Source organism: Amblyraja radiata (assembly GCF_010909765.2).
Source record: "Amblyraja radiata isolate CabotCenter1 chromosome 42 unlocalized genomic scaffold, sAmbRad1.1.pri SUPER_42_unloc_2, whole genome shotgun sequence".
Classification (NCBI taxonomy): domain Eukaryota; kingdom Metazoa; phylum Chordata; class Chondrichthyes; order Rajiformes; family Rajidae; genus Amblyraja; species Amblyraja radiata.
Genome location: NW_022630088.1, coordinates 2,113,430 through 2,129,253, shown reverse-complemented (window position 1 = coordinate 2,129,253; position 15,824 = coordinate 2,113,430). Strand labels below are relative to the sequence as shown.

At 47.8% G+C, this 15,824-nt stretch overlaps 1 protein-coding gene and 1 long non-coding RNA gene across 2 annotated transcripts in view; one reads left to right on the top strand and one right to left on the bottom strand.

The window, feature by feature from the left end:
- Positions 1–15,824, bottom strand: part of LOC116969039 (ribonuclease inhibitor-like) — a 451,987-nt gene that overhangs the window by 12,578 nt on the left and 423,585 nt on the right. The window lies entirely within an intron of this gene.
- Positions 11,535–15,663, top strand: LOC116969040. Its single transcript, XR_004410590.1, has 4 exons — positions 11,535–11,578; positions 12,146–12,317; positions 12,399–12,464; positions 15,569–15,663. It is a non-coding gene; the product is annotated as an uncharacterized LOC116969040 (long non-coding RNA).

Here is a 15,824-nt window from a genome sequence, read left to right as displayed (position 1 = left end):
CTCTCTGCCCAGTGATGCATAAACTCGGGGCATCACTGGGCGTGTGGCCACAGGAACCCCATCACTGATGAGCGGGGACCCGGTTGACAAACGGCGCCGCTCTCCCCGGGAATTGACGGTGGCGCAGCGGTAGAGTTGCTGCCTTACAGCAAAATGCAGCGCTGGAGACCCGGGTTCGATCCCGACTACGGCGCTCTCTGTACGGAGTTTGCACGTTCTCCCCGTGACCTGCGTGGGTTTTCTCCCAGATCTCCGCTTACCACCCACATTCCAAAGACGTGCAGGTTTGCAGGTGAATTGGCTTGGTGAATGTCAACATTGTCCCTAGTGGGTGTAGGATACGTTTGTGACATCCAGTGGTGGTGATTATAGGCAAAGATACAGAGACAGAGCAACGGAGACGTGCTGTATCCCCTCTCTACTCCCCTCCTCCTACTCTCTCCTCTCTCCCCACCCCCCCTTCTACTCTCCCCCTTCTACTCTCCCCCTCCCCCTTCTCGTCTCCGCTCCCCTTCTCCTCTCCGCCCCTCCTCCTCCTCTCCGTCCTTCTCCTCTCCCCACCCCCCTCCTCTTTCCCCCCTCCCCTCCTCTTTCCCCCCTCTGTCCTATTTCCCCCCCCTCCCCTCCATTCTCCTCGCCCCTTCTCCTCTCCCACTCCCCTTCTCCTCCCCCCCTCCTCCTCCTCTACCTCACCCCCCTCCTCTTTCCCCCCTCCCCTCCATTCTCCTCTCCACTCCCCCCCTTCCCCATTCTCTTCCCCCCTCTTCTCTTCCCCCCCTTATCCTCTCCCCTTCTCCTCCCCCTCCCCCTCTCCACCCCTCTCCTCTTCCCCCTTCCCCTCTCCTCAACAGAAAATACCATATTCAGGACCGAATAACATTGACAGAAAACAATAATATTTCCTCACCTTTGGGGATCCTTCTCCTCCACCCCCTCTCCTCTCCACCCCACAACTGTCGACGCTCGCGCCCCTCCCCCCCCCCCCCCCCCCCCCCCCCCCCCCCCCCCACCACAACTGTATTACACTCGCTCCAGGGCGGATACACTGTATTACACTCGCTCCCGGGCGGATAAACTGTATTACACTCGCTCCCGGGCGGCCCCACCCCCCCACTAAACGTCCATCGCCGCCGCCGCTGCCGAACTGTCGCCGACGCTTGTGGCCCGTAAACTCCATCAAATTGTTCAATGCCCCCGTTAACCACTCCCCAACCACACTCACCCGCCCCGACTGTCGACCATCGCTCCCGGGCGGGCGGGCGGACACAGACCACACTGTTGACGTCAACTGGAGACTGACTGACGGACTGCCAGTAGTCAAGATGGCCGCCTCTGGCTTCACCCCCATTGACGTCAACGGGAGACTGACTGACGGGCTGCCATTAGTCAAGATGGCCGCCGGGATCCCAGCAACTGTCGCCGCTCCCGCTCGCGCTCCCTCAGCCGTTGCCGCCCGTTATTTCCCGCCGTTTCCAGAAGGTTCTTCACCAACGGTCGCTCGCCCGCGCGCTCGGTCACTGGGAGTTAGTTCCTTCTCCACCACCGACCTTCACATTCCCGCTGGAAATGGGCTGAATAAACACAGGTGGGAAGTTTAAATCATCGTGAATGACAACAACGTGTAGTAGACACACAGACACACAGAGGTTGTTAGTTGTTAGTTCAGGTTGTTAGGATGGGAAACAGAGTTGGAGAGAGATGGAGAGAGAGAAAAAGAGGGAAGAGAGAGGTGGGAGAGAGAAAATTTACGTTGAACGATTAATTTTTTACAAAATTGCTTATTTTTGAATGTTAAAATCCCCACTGCTCTCTCCTTTCTATTTTCTTTTACAAACGTTGCCGTTATTGATGTTATTTCCCGTTTATATCCCCGCTGCGATCTGTCGTCAAAGACACAAAACTCACGTGTGGCGAGTAAACGGATTGACGGCGACACAGAGACGTGGATCTCCTCTCTCTCCCCCCTCTCTCTCTCCCTCCCCCCCTCTCTGTCTCTTCCCCCCCCCTCTCTCTCTTCCCCCCTCCCTCTCTGTCTATCCCCCCCTCCTCCCTCTCTGTCTCTTCCCCCTCCCTCTGTCTCTTCCCCCCCTCTCTCTCACCTCCTCCCTCTCTGTCTCTCCCCCCTCCCTCTCTCTTCCCCCCCTCCCTGTCTCTTCCCCCTCCCTCCCTGTCTCTTCCCCCCTCCCTCCCCGTCTCTCCCCCTCTCCCTCCCTGTCTCTCCCCCTCTCTCTCTCCCCCCCCTCCCTCTCCGTCTCTCCCCCTCCCCCTCTCACTGTCTCACCCCCCCTCCCCCTCTCAGAGACATGGATCTCCTCTCCCCCTTCCCTCTCCTCACCTCTGAACATTAATAGCCCATTATTATCTGTTATTTCCACTGTATCAGTTTATTTATTCATGTGTGTATTTACATATATAATGGTATATGGACACACTGATCTATTCTGTATTCATGTCTACTATGTTCTGTGTGCTGAAGGAAAGCAAGAATTTCATTGTCCTGTCAGGGACACATGACAATAAACTCTCTTGAATCTCTCACTCCCTCTCTCCCCCTCTCTCTCTCCCCCCTCTCCTCTATCTCCCCTCCTTGCCCCTCGCTCAGGCATGGCTCTCCTCTCCCCCCTGTCTCTCCCACCGTCCCTTGCCCCCCTCTCTCCTCTCCCCCTCTCCCCCCTCCCACTCTCCTCCGTCCCAAAAAGGCCTAAGGCAGGCAACGCCATTGTAGTGGGAGACTCCATTGTGAGAGGTACGGACAGGGGTTTCTGCGGCAACAGACGGGATGAGAGGATGGTGTGCTGCCTTCCTGGTGCCAGGGTCCAGGATGTCACGGACAGAGTGCAGAAAATCCTCAAGGGCGAAGGTGAACATCCGGAAGTGGTAGTGCATGTCGGCACAAACGATGTCGGAAAGAAGGGGATGAATATTCTGCAGCGTGACTTTAGAGAGCTCGGAAAAATGCTGAAAAGCAGGACCTCCAGGGTTGTTATCTCCGGTTTGCTTCCAGTTCCTCGTGCTGGCGAGAGCAGGAACAGGGAGATACGGGACCTGAACGTGTGGCTGAGGAACTGGTGCACGGGGCAGGGATTTAGATTCTTAGATCACTGGGATCTGTTTTGGGGGTAAGGGGGAACTGTACAAAAGGGACGGATTGCATCTTAACAGGTGTGGGACCAGCATTCTGGCAGGCAGGTTTGCCACTGCTACACGGGTGGTTTTAAACTGAATAAGGGGGGTGGGGTGTCGAATGGGCTAGTGGAGGATGGAGTTAAAGGGAAAGGGTTTCTTAAATGTGTGAGCGTAGAGACAGAGGGGTGTAAAATGAGGGTAGAAGCAATAGGTAGCAAGGTGAAAAGTAAAGTGGCAGGCCGGAAAATCCAGGGCAAAAATCAAAAAGGGCCACTTTTCAACAAAATTGTATAAGGGGTAAGAGTGTTGTAAAAACAAGCCTGAAGGCTTTGTGTCTCAATGCAAGGAGCATTCGTAATAAGGTGGATGAGTTGAATGTGCAGATAGCTATTAATGACTTTGATATAGTTGGGATCACGGAGACATGGCTCCAGGGTGACCAAGGCTGGGAGCTGAACATCCAGGGATATTCAATATTCAGGAGGGATAGAGAGAAAGGAAAAGGAGGTGGGGTAGCGTTGCTGATTAGAGAGGAGATTAACGCAATGGAAAGGAAGGACATTAGTTTGCAGGATGTGGAATCGGTATGGGTAGAGCTGCGAAACACTAAGGGGCAGAAAACGCTGGTGGGTTTTGTGTACAGGCCACCTAGCAGTAGTAGTGAAGTTGGAGATGGTATCAAACAGGAAATTAGAAATGCGTGCGACAAAGGCAAAACCGTTATAATGGGTGACTTCAATCTACATATAGATTGGGTGAATCAAATTGGCAGGGGTGCTGAGGAAGAGGATTTTTTGGAATGTATGCGGGATAGTTATCTAAATCAACATGTAGAGGAACCAACGAGAGAGCAGGCTATTTTAGACTGGGTATTGAGTAATGAGGAAGGGTTAGTTAGCAGTCTTGTTGTACGTGCCCCCTTGGGCAAGAGTGACCATAATATGGTTGAGTTCTTCATTAGGATGGAGAGTGACATTGTTAATTCAGAAACAATGGTTCTGAACTTAAAGAAAGGTAACTTTGAGGGTATGAGACGTGAATTGGCCAAGATTGACTGGCAATTAATTCTAAAAGGGTTGACGGTGGATATGCAATGGAAGACATTTAAAGACTGCATGGATGAACTACAAAAATTGTTCATCCCAGTTTGGCAAAAGAATAAATCAGGGAAGGTAGTGCATCCGTGGATAACAAGGGAAATCAGGGATAGTATCAAAGCGAAGGATGATGCGTACAAATTAGCCAGAAAAAGCAGCATACCGGAGGACTGGGAGAAATTCAGAGACCAGCAGAGGAGGACAAAGGGCTTAATTAGGAAAGGAAAAATAGATTATGAAAGAAAACTGGCAGGGAACATAAAAACTGACTGCAAAAGTTTTTATAGATATGTGAAAAGAAAGAGATTAGTTAAAACAAATGTAGGTCCCTTGCAGTCAAAAACGGGTGAGTTGATCATGGGGAACAAGGATATGGCGGACCAATTGAATAACTACTTTGGTTCCGTCTTCACTAAGGAAGACATAAATAATCTGCCGGAAATAGCAGGGGACCGCGGGTCAAAGGAGTTGGAGGAATTGAGTGAAATCCAGGTTAGCCGGGAAGTGGTGTTGGGTAAATTAAATGGATTAAAGGCCGATAAATCCCCAGGGCCAGATAGGCTGCATCCCAGAGTACTTAAGGAAGTAGCTCCAGAAATAGTGGATGCATTAGTAATAATCTTTCAAAACTCTTTAGATTCTGGAGTAGTTCCTGAGGATTGGCGGGTAGCAAACGTAACCCCACTTTTTAAGAAGGGAGGGAGAGAGAAAACGGGGAATTACAGACCAGTTAGTCTAACATCGGTAGTGGGGAAACTGCTAGAGTCAGTTATTAAAGATGGGATAGCAGCACATTTGGAAAGTGGTGAAATCATTGGACAAAGTCAGCATGGATTTACAAAAGGTAAATCATGTCTGACGAATCTTATAGAATTTTTCGAGGATGTAACTAGTAGCGTGGATAGGGGAGAACCAGTGGATGTGGTGTATCTGGACTTCCAGAAGGCTTTCGACAAGGTCCCACATAAGAGATTAGTTTACAAACTTAAAGCACACGACATTAGGGGTTCAGTATTGATGTGGATAGAGAACTGGCTGGCAAACAGGAAGCAAAGAGTAGGAGTAAACGGGTCCTTTTCACAATGGCAGGCAGTGACTAGTGGGGTACCGCAAGGCTCAGTGCTGGGACCCCAGCTATTTACAATATATATTAATGATCTGGATGAGGGAATTGAAGGCAATATCTCCAAGTTTGCGGATGACACTAAGCTGGGGGGCAGTGTTAGCTGCGAGGAGGATGCTAGGAGACTGCAAGGTGACTTGGATAGGCTGGGTGAGTGGGCAAATGTTTGGCAGATGCAGTATAATGTGGATAAATGTGAGGTTATCCATTTTGGTGGCAAAAACAGGAAAGCAGACTATTATCTAAATGGTGGCCGACTAGGAAATGGGGAGATGCAGCGAGACCTGGGTGTCATGGTACACCAGTCATTGAAAGTGGGCATGCAGGTGCAGCAGGCAGTGAAGAAAGCGAATGGTATGTTAGCTTTCATAGCAAAAGGATTTGAGTATAGGAGCAGGGAGGTTCTACTGCAGTTGTACAGGGTCTTGGTGAGACCACACCTGGAGTATTGCGTACAGTTTTGGTCTCCAAATCTGAGGAAGGACATTATTGCCATAGAGGGAGTGCAGAGAAGGTTCATCAGACTGATTCCTGGGATGTCAGGACTGTCTTATGAAGAAAGACTGGATAGACTTGGTTTATACTCTCTAGAATTTAGGAGATTGAGAGGGGATCTTATAGAAACGTACAAAATTCTTAAGGGGTTGGACAGGCTAGATGCAGGAAGATTGCTCCCGATGTTGGGGAAGTCCAGGACAAGGGGTCACAGCTTAAGGATAAGGGGGAAATCCTTTAAAACCGAGATGAGGAGAACTTTTTTCACACAGAGAGTGGTGAATCTCTGGAACTCCCTGCCACAGAGGGTAGTCGAGGCCAGTTCATTGGCTATATTTAAGAGGGAGTTAGATGTGGCCCTTGTGGCTAAGGGGATCAGAGGGTATAGAGAGAAGGCAGGTACGGGATACTGAGTTGGATGATCAGCCATGATCATATTGAATGGCGGTGCAGGCTCGAAGGGCCGAATGGCCTACTCCTGCACCTAATTTCTATGTTTCTATGTAACCAACACTTGATGTGTTGAATGAGCTGAGCAGTCTGCTGGAGTCAAAGCAAATGTCCCAGTTTGTTTTACACTTACTAAATGGGAACTATTTCATAATGAACCCGTCAGCTTGTTATTTCCGCTTTCAGATATTTTTGCTGATAAAACTTCCACAATTACCAGAGTAAAGGCCTTTCTGAGCCGTCTGTACGGAGAGTTGCACATTTCTTTCGCCCTGTGGTCATAGATAAGACTGGTTCTAGTTCTAGTTGATTAGTGCGCAAACACCTCATCAGTGGTTATCGGGCGCAGGTTGGAGTGAGTAGAGTAGTGATTACATTTTGAAGTGGGCCTTTTTCACCAAGTTGAGGAGATCTAGTTGCTCAATCCCCTTTTTAAATGACTTAACATCGGGAGCAGCACGTGTGTTGGGTCCATTCCCTTATTGTCACCAATTTGAGCCTGACCAAGGACTTGTAGGCATTCTCTTTGACGGATGTACTACATGCGTGAACATTTATGTTGAATAGGCCGAGGGACTGAGTGATCCCAGGAGAAGTTGCAGCAGAATGATAGTAAAAGGATACTTTGAGGATTTCAGATTTGCAACACAGAATGCGTTTTGTACATGTCAGTTCTCATTTCATTATTCAAATCAGTTGGGACTGACTATTGGGTATGTGAGTTGAAATATGATATTTGCACAAATCTATTGACCACTGTAGGATGACGTGTGACTTTCACAACCGTTTTTTTGGGCATGGAATTTTTTTTAAATATTGCTCTTCCAGAAGATCTGAATGAAAAAGAGAAACTTGCTGGAAACACTCAGCAGTTTGATCAGCATTTGATTACAGTCCCAGCTCTGATAATGGATCATCCAACATTGCACTTCCACTGTTTTCTGCATTCACTCATTTAATCAATAAAGTAAATACACATTGTTTTTATTACACAGGTAACAAATGCTAGTCATTTGTACTTGGCCAGATCACACACAGTGGTTAGATAACCAAATACGTTTGATTTCGATGCTAGAGGTTGTTTAAAGGTAGGGAGAGATCACCTGTCCACAGCTGGGATAGTTCAGGACCATTTAATGCAGAATTGTATCTTTCAGCTATGATAATAGAGAATGTCTGCAAGATAGCAAAGGATAATCCCTGTTTGTTGAGGATGAATCAGTTGGAGAGCTGAGTGCTGAGAGGAACAGGTGTTTGTTCAACAGTTCAGTAGTTCAATATGTAGCTGCACAGTGAAATTCTTAAAGCACATATTACACACAGTTTGTTATCAAGGTGCACTCCCAGATATTTATATGTCTGCACCACCTCAATGTCCATCCCTGCAGTGTTAACCGGCTGAAGGGGGAGCTTGGACCTGCCAAACTTAACCACCATCTCTTTGGTCTTGGTTTCAATATAGGAGTAGAGAGGTTCTTCTGCAGTTGTATAGGGCTCTGGTGAGACCACATCTGGAGTATTGTGTACAGTTTTGGTCTCCTAATTAGAGGAAGGACATCCTTGTGATTGAGGCAGTGCAGCGTAGGTTCACCAGATTGATCTCTGGGATGGCGGGACTGTCATATGAGGAAAGATTGAAAAGACTAGGCTTGTATTTGCTGGAGTTTAGAAGGATGAGGGGGGTCTTATAGAAACATATAAAATTATAAAAGGACTGGACAAGCTAGATGCAGGAAATATGTTCCCAATGTTGGGCGAGTCCAGAACCAGGGGCCACAGTCTTAGAATAAAGGGGAGGTCATTTAAGACTGAGATGAGGAGAAACTTTTCCACCCAGAGAGTTGTGAATCTGTGGAATTCCCTGCCACAGAGGGCAGTGGAGGCCAAGTCACTGGATGGATTTAAGAGAGAGTTAGGTAGAGCTCTAGGGGCTAGTGGAGTCAAGGGATATGGGGAGAAGGCAGGCACGGGGTATTGATTGGGGACGATCAGCCATGATCACAATGAATGGCGGTGCTGGCTCGAAGGGCCGAATGGCCTCCTCCTGCACCTATTTTCTATGTTTCTATACAACATCTCCCCAAGGTTTCAGAATGCCCCACTCTAACACTTCCTCAGAATGCCCCACCCCTTGCAACCTTACAAAAAGGCATATCAAACTCAAGAGGCCAAGTGTCGTATTCCTGCTCCTAATATGTTCATGTATTGTTCCAAATAAACCTAATTTCCAGAGCTACCCAGACTATGTGTTCCCCCATCTTATTTCCTGCAAAGATACTTTGCCATTAGTGCCGTCTCCAATGTATATTTGTTCCATTAATTTAGGGGTTTGATTTATTGATAAGACAAGCATGTGTTGGACTGAATCAGTCTGAAGAAGGGTCTTGACCTGAAACGTCACCCGTTTAAAAAAAACCCTTCTCTCCAGAGGTGCTGCTTGTTCCACTGAGTTACTCCAGCATTTTGTGTCTATCTGTGATTTAAACCAACATCTGCAGTTCCTTCCTACACGCTGTACAGCGTGTGATGTCATCAGCTGAAAGTGTTGTCCTGCTCCTTGCAATTGTTGTCTAATACCGGCTTTTAATCTGTTTATTACAGAGCAGCGGGACGTGTGAACGGCAGTCACCACCATGGCTGATGGAGCGGACCAGGGAGGAGATCCAGTGGCCTCGACAACGAGGACAGACGACGGTGTGTTGTAGAATTACGTCAGATATAAATGTCCCAACAATCAAGAGCGGAACTCGCCATCAAAACATGGAGGGGACGGGGGACACCATTTTTTGGCGGCACGCTCACATGCGCGAGGCTTCGGAGGCTCAAACCAGCGCTAAATGCAGCTCAACTCTGCCTGTCTCGCCGGGTTAACTACAGCCCTGACTGGACTGATGGGACATCAACGCTGCTTCTCCGCGCTGGCCATATTTCCATATTTCCCGCAAGTCCAGGCAGGTTCACCTGGCAGGACAGGCAGAGTTGAGCTGGGTTTAGGGCTGTTTCTCTGTGCTGGCTGTGGGCCTGGGGGTACATCTCGTGTCTGACTGCCGACCTCTCTGGCCACCCGTGGGGTGGGGGGGGGGCGCTCGGGACAGCGCCGGAGACCCGGCTTGGATCGATCCTGCCTGCGGATGAGGCGCAGGTCTGTGCCACGTCTCCCTCCTCCAATCGCCACGCTCTATCCTCAGTCCCACCCCAACTGCCTCGCGGAAAGCGGCGATTTAAAAATCGGATTACAAAAACCTGGGGGGGGGGGTGTCCCCCACCTCTCAAAACATGGGGGGGGGGGACGTGTCCCCTCTGGCCCCCCCAGGTTTTCCGCCCCTGCCAACAATGTGACCGGATCAGATTGCCTGACCTGCAGTACACATGGGGAGAGGGAATAGGGAATCAACGGAAGGCCAAGAGACCTGAGCCGGAGAGAGTACAGGAATGATAGGGCAGGTCTGTCTGCATTAGGGTCATTTGTTGGGTATAAAAACTGTCAGGGAGCAGCTACTAGAGGGGAACGAACATGTGATGATTAGAGGTTTTTATAAGTGGAGTATTGCGTATAGTTTTGGTCTCATAATCTGAGGAAGGACATTCTTGCCATAGAGGGAGTACAGAGAAGGTTCACCAGACTGATTCCTGGGATGTCAGGACTTACCTATGAAGAAAGACTGGATAGACTCGGTTTGTACTTGCTAGAATTTAGAAGATTGATGGGGGATCTTATAGAAACTTACAAAATTCTTAAGGGGTTGGACAGGCTAGATGCAGGAAGATTGTTCCCGATGTTGTGGAAGTCCAGAACGAGGGGTCACAGTTTAAGGATAAGAGGGAAATATTTTAGGACCGAGATGCGGAAAACATTTTTCACACAGAAGGTAGTTAAGGCCAGTTCATTGGCTATATTTTAGAGGGAGTTAGATGTGGCCCTTGTGGCTAAAGGGATCAGGGGATATGGAGAGAAGGCAGGTACAGGATACTGAGTTGGATGATCAGCCATGATCATATTGAATGGCGGTGCAGGCTCGAAGGGCCGAATGGCCTACTCCTGCACCTATTTTCTATGTTTCTATGTGTTCTCAGTAAACGGGTTCTGAATGTATAGAACCACGTTGCTGTGAATCTTGTGCATTCTTATTATGATGTTACCAGTCTACTGAAAGTCCTTCCATTGGTGAGTTGTGGCCTGTGTGGGGCACAGTCCTTATTTTTACAAACTATTTCATTGTGGACGTTGGATGTTTTCTCTGAAACTGTATCGCTACATGCTGAGAAAACTATATTCAGCACTCTCTTCACTCTACCTGCTGTACTTGTGCTTGGCTTGGCCATATTTATGTATAGTATTACCTGATTAGATTGGACAGCATGCAAACACAATATTTTCAGTTTCTCAGTACATGTGACAATAATAAGTGTGGGCACAGTAGTGCAGCTGGTAGAACCACTGGCTCACGGCTCCGGAGACTCGGGTTCGATTCTAACCACGGCCACTGTTTGTGTGGAGTTTGCATGTTTTTCCTATGACAGTGTGTGTTTCCTCCCACATCCCTATGGCATGCTGGCATGAACGACAATTGCCCTCTGTAAATGTGCCCCTAATATGCAGAACGTGAGACAACATAAAACTAGTGTGAGCGGGTGATGGATTGATGATTGGCATGGACTCGCTGGGCCGAAGGGCCTGTTTGCATACTGTGCCTCTGAACTCTGAATGCTAAAGCTAAAGTGTGAGAATAAGTTGCGTTTAATGTCGCAACGGTGTATTCTGTCAAAAGGTGTTGACATTGTGTCCATCCAGAATCAAGAAGAGAATGCACCCGTGGGATTGAACAGTGGGAGAGGGACAATTGTTGTGAGTTAGCGCATTGTTTAGATGCCGCAGGGAATAAGTTACAGCAACAGCCTGGGGACCATTGTCAGGGCAAGTCGAGGATCACAGCCGGGTCTCCCTCCCTCCGTACAGGGTGCGGGTAGATCCGGCTCGTGGCCTGACAGCAACCCGCTGATCGGAGCGCCTCATCTCCGTCATGTGGTCTGCCTTTTAGCAGAGTGGGGGTGGTGACAGCTATGGGTGGAGGAAAACAGACAACACTTGATAATTCCATTATTTTGATTCATCACAGCTCCTCCAATGTCTTCGATGATGGAGCTCCTGGAAAGGTGTGATGGTTCGCAGCTGCTGGATTTGACAAATCATTACCGCCAGAGGCTGGAAGAGGCGATTCAAGAGGCGGTGGAGACTGTCGTCTTCGTTCTAGCATACGAGAGATATTTCAGTGAGCAAGAGTACAAGGTAGGGAGAGGATTGGATGAGTGGGTAACTTCAGCTGATACTCAAATGTTTTCCTGCACAAATATTGTGGGCCGAAGGGTCCATTCTTGTGCTGTGCTGCTCTCTGTAATTACAACTCAGTACGGCGCAGTCACAAAGAATATCCCGCACAGCAGTGGTGATCCACAAACTGGAGGGTGCAGGCTTGAGGGGAGATGGGAGAAATGTAGGTGGGATCTGGGGACAACAGGTTTACTTGGAGAGCAGTCCATATCTGGAACACAATGCCAGAGGAAGCTGGAAAAGCGGATAACATTAGGGATATCAAAGTACATTCAGACTGATGAGTGGATAGGAGGGGCTTACGGGGCTGTAGGCCAAATGCAGGCAAATGGCCCTGGCTTACAATTGTAACTTGGTTGGCATGGACAATGTGGGCTGAATAGCCTGTCTCCCAGTAGTATATTGCTCTATCACTCTACCACTTAAGGCACTGTGACTCCAGTAAATCCATCGCCAAGGTTGGCCGAGGGTTCTGTTTCCGTGTTGTACAGCTCTATAACTACTTGTCCCCATGGCTCTTCACAGCGAGTCATCAAACGCACGGAGAGAGGAAGCCGTGCGGCCGGTTCCACACTTCTCCTCAACCTGGTGACTGAGAAAGAGCCGCAGGTCCGTAAACTGATATGGAAATGCTTCGTGAAAATGCACCACCTGCTCCCCAAACTGGAGGAGTTGCTGAAAGCAATGGGGGAAGAAGGTACAGGACATGTTTCTATAGAGAATTTGTCCTTTTTGTCAAAATGCAACTCAGACTCATTCCATGAAATTATTCCAACAGGTTCTGATCTGATCGAATCGTTCAAAGCCATGAAGGTTTCCTTGGAACTACCTGCTCATCTGAAAGGTATTCAATTGCATGTTTTGGCCAACTGCGGATACGCCGTCCATCAATCAGCCCTTCCTATTTATCCCATCTTTATATCCACTCCTTGTAGACTAGGGACAATTTACAGATGTCCAATTAATCAAAGTCTTTGCAATGAGGGAGGAATGTAAAGGACTCGGAAATAACCCTTGCGGTTACAGGGAGAATTCCATTTCAAGCCGAGTGCAGGCCAGCAAATCCAATTTCATAGCATTTCAAGCCGAGTGTAGGCCAGCAAATCCAATTTCATAGAATTTCATGCAGAATGCAGGCCAGCAAATACATTTCATAGCATTTCAAGCAGAGTGCAGGCGAGCAAATTCAATTTCATAGCATTTCAACCTCCTAACAAATCATTTATTCCAAGTACATTACAGACTCACAGTTCAGTTGATTCACAGCTTAGAATCACAGTCATGGACTCTCCCTCGCGATCTCCATCGTGACTGACTCACGTCCAGGCATCCTGGGTTTTATAGTCCTCCCCCCCCCCCCCCTGGATGTGGTGTTACCTTCATTGTGGTGATTGACAGGCGAGAGGACCAATCAGCTGATCTCAAGATTTTTTAATCTTGAGATTTCAAGAACTGTGAGTAAGATGGCCCAAAATTATAGCGATATAGGGTCGTGTTTTTCTAAAATCAATATTTAGCGCAGACAGGAAGTGGTTAGATGAGACTTTTAGTTCGATAGATACAGTGCGGTAACGGGATCTGAGGTCTAATTTGTCCATAGTGACCAAAATGCCCCATTTAAGCTCTCCCGGCCAGCCGCTACTTCCCAATATCCCTCTAACCCGTTACAATCCATGTATCTGTCCAAATATTATTTTACCAATTTATTTCTGCTTAGTCGACCAATACACAGCTATAACAATCAGATAATATGTAATCAATAACACATCAACTAATGAGTGTAACACTAATCATAATCGTAAAGCATAATATGGGCCAGTCAATAGTCAGAGATGCGGACAGTTGATTCTGCGGCAGGCAGGCAGCAGGTGAGGACTCCAGGATGGTGTGTTGCCTCCCCTTGTGCCAGGGTCCAGGACGTCTCGAAGCAGCTGCACGACATGCTCAAGGGTGAAGTGGAGCAGTCGGAGGTTGTTGCACATGTTGGCACAAATGACATAGGTAGGAAGCAGAAGGAGGTAGGTTCTGCAAAACCACTTTACGGAATTGGGTCGAAGACTGAAAAGCAGGACCTGCAGGGTAGTGATCTCAGGATTACGTCCAATACCTCGTGCTAGTGAAGGTGTGAATGGAAGAGGGGAAATGAACGTGTGGTTGAGGAGTTGGTGCAGGGGGCAGGGAGTTAGATTTATGGATCTTTGGGATCTCTTCTGGGGCAGGAGTGACCTGTACAAAAAGGACGGGTTGCACCTTAACTGGAGGGGGAGCAACATCCTAGTGGGAAGGTTTGCTAATGCTACTCGAGAGGGTTTCAACTAGATTGGCAGGGGGTGGGATCTCGTACGGGACAGAGGCGCGTGAGAGGCTAGAATTTTGGGATGGAGGGTGGTGTGGGAGAGGTTAGTGGACAGAATAGGCTGGTGAAAGGCGGAGAGCGAGGAAGGAGGGTTGGTTTTAACTGCCCCTATTTTAATGCAAGGGGCCTGACGGGTAAGGGCGGATAAGCTTGGGATGTTGTAGTGAAAAAATTACTTTTATAACAACTTAACAGGTTCGCCTCTTAATAAACAGACACACACAAACTGTTTGGTAGACCAGTTCAAAACTTTACTTATAGCAGCCGATGGAAGGGAGGGAGAACTCTAAGTCAAGTGAGCAATTACAGACACTTCACTGTCCTCAGTCCACTTCTCTGAACAACAGAATTACATTGTATTATATAGTGTTTTTTTGTCACCTTAGCACATTCCACAGACATTAGTCATGGTCAGAGGTACAGGATAATAATTTCTACAGAATGCATCAACTCAAAGGCATCTGTCACATGGTACAAGATATATTAAAAACATTGGCCATTTGGTTAACGACATTTTATTTTATCAAATACATCAAAGAGATCTAGCTACTTCTCTGGTTCCTCTCTCAGCACCTCCTCCCTCATAAACATAGGACACTTGGTTTACGACATCTTACTTTTCCAATACATCAAAGAGATCTAGCTACTTCTCTGCTTCCTCTCTCGTCACTTGGGAGACAATGTTATTGTATTTATTATCTCACACACCGCAACCTGAGGCAAGCCTAATTTGAGACTAAATATAAGTTGTAAGCTAGCCCAGAAGCCAATTTAATATCTTATATTTTTAACTTAATTCGGCTTTATCAGTAGCCATGACTGAAACCTGGTCAATGTTCCGGGTACAGGAGCTTCAGGAGAGACAGGGGTGAGTGAAAAAGAGGAGGGGGTTTTCGTCCAGTGAGGCTATATGGGTAGAGCTGAGGAACAAGAAAAGGATGATCACCTTGTTGGGGGTGTACTACAGACCCCCGAATAGTCAACGGGAATTAGAAGAACAAATGTGTCAGGAGATTGCAGACAGCTGCACCTCAAATAAGGTTGTTGTATTAGGAGCTTTTATCTTTCCCAATATACGCTGGGTAAATCATAGTGTGAAGGGTATAATGGGATGCAATTAAACGGGGTGACAAATTGTGAATATAATGATGGAGTTAAAGGGGAAGTGAGTAGGAATGAGAGGAATAGATTGGTTAGATGTGCAGAGTCTCTTGCCCAGAGTAGAGGAATCGAGGACCAGAGGACATTGGTTCAATGTGATGGGGAAAAGATTTAATAGGAATCCGAGGAGTAACTTTTTCACACAAAGGGTGGTGGGTGTATGAGGTAGGCTGCGAGAGGAGGTAGTTGAGGCTGGGACTAACCCATCGTTTAAGAAACAGTTAAGGTAGGTGCATGGATAGGACAGGTTTGAAGGTTCATGAAGCAAGCGCAGGCAAGTGGGACATTGTTGGCCGGTGTTCGCAAGTTGGGTCGAATGGCCTGTTCCCACACTGTATCATACTATGACTATATTAGGATACTGTGAATGTGTTTTTCTTTGCGTGATGAATCTAATTTCAGGATCTCTTGTTTATCTCACCTGATAAAAGATGTTCAGCAGAAGCACATGGAGACTCTGCGAATACAGACTGAAAAACTGAGAGTGAACACCATCCTGATGAACGGGAAGGTTAAGGTTTTCCAGCTGCGTGATCGATACGCTGAGCTCACGGTCATTTCCACTGTTCGAGATCGGACACTGGTGGAACATGAGCTGCTGGCAAGAGGCCGGGACCATGAAGAGTGGAGAGAGGAACATCTCGGGGGAGAGTTTGAAAAAATCCGAACTGAATCAGTTATTCCAGA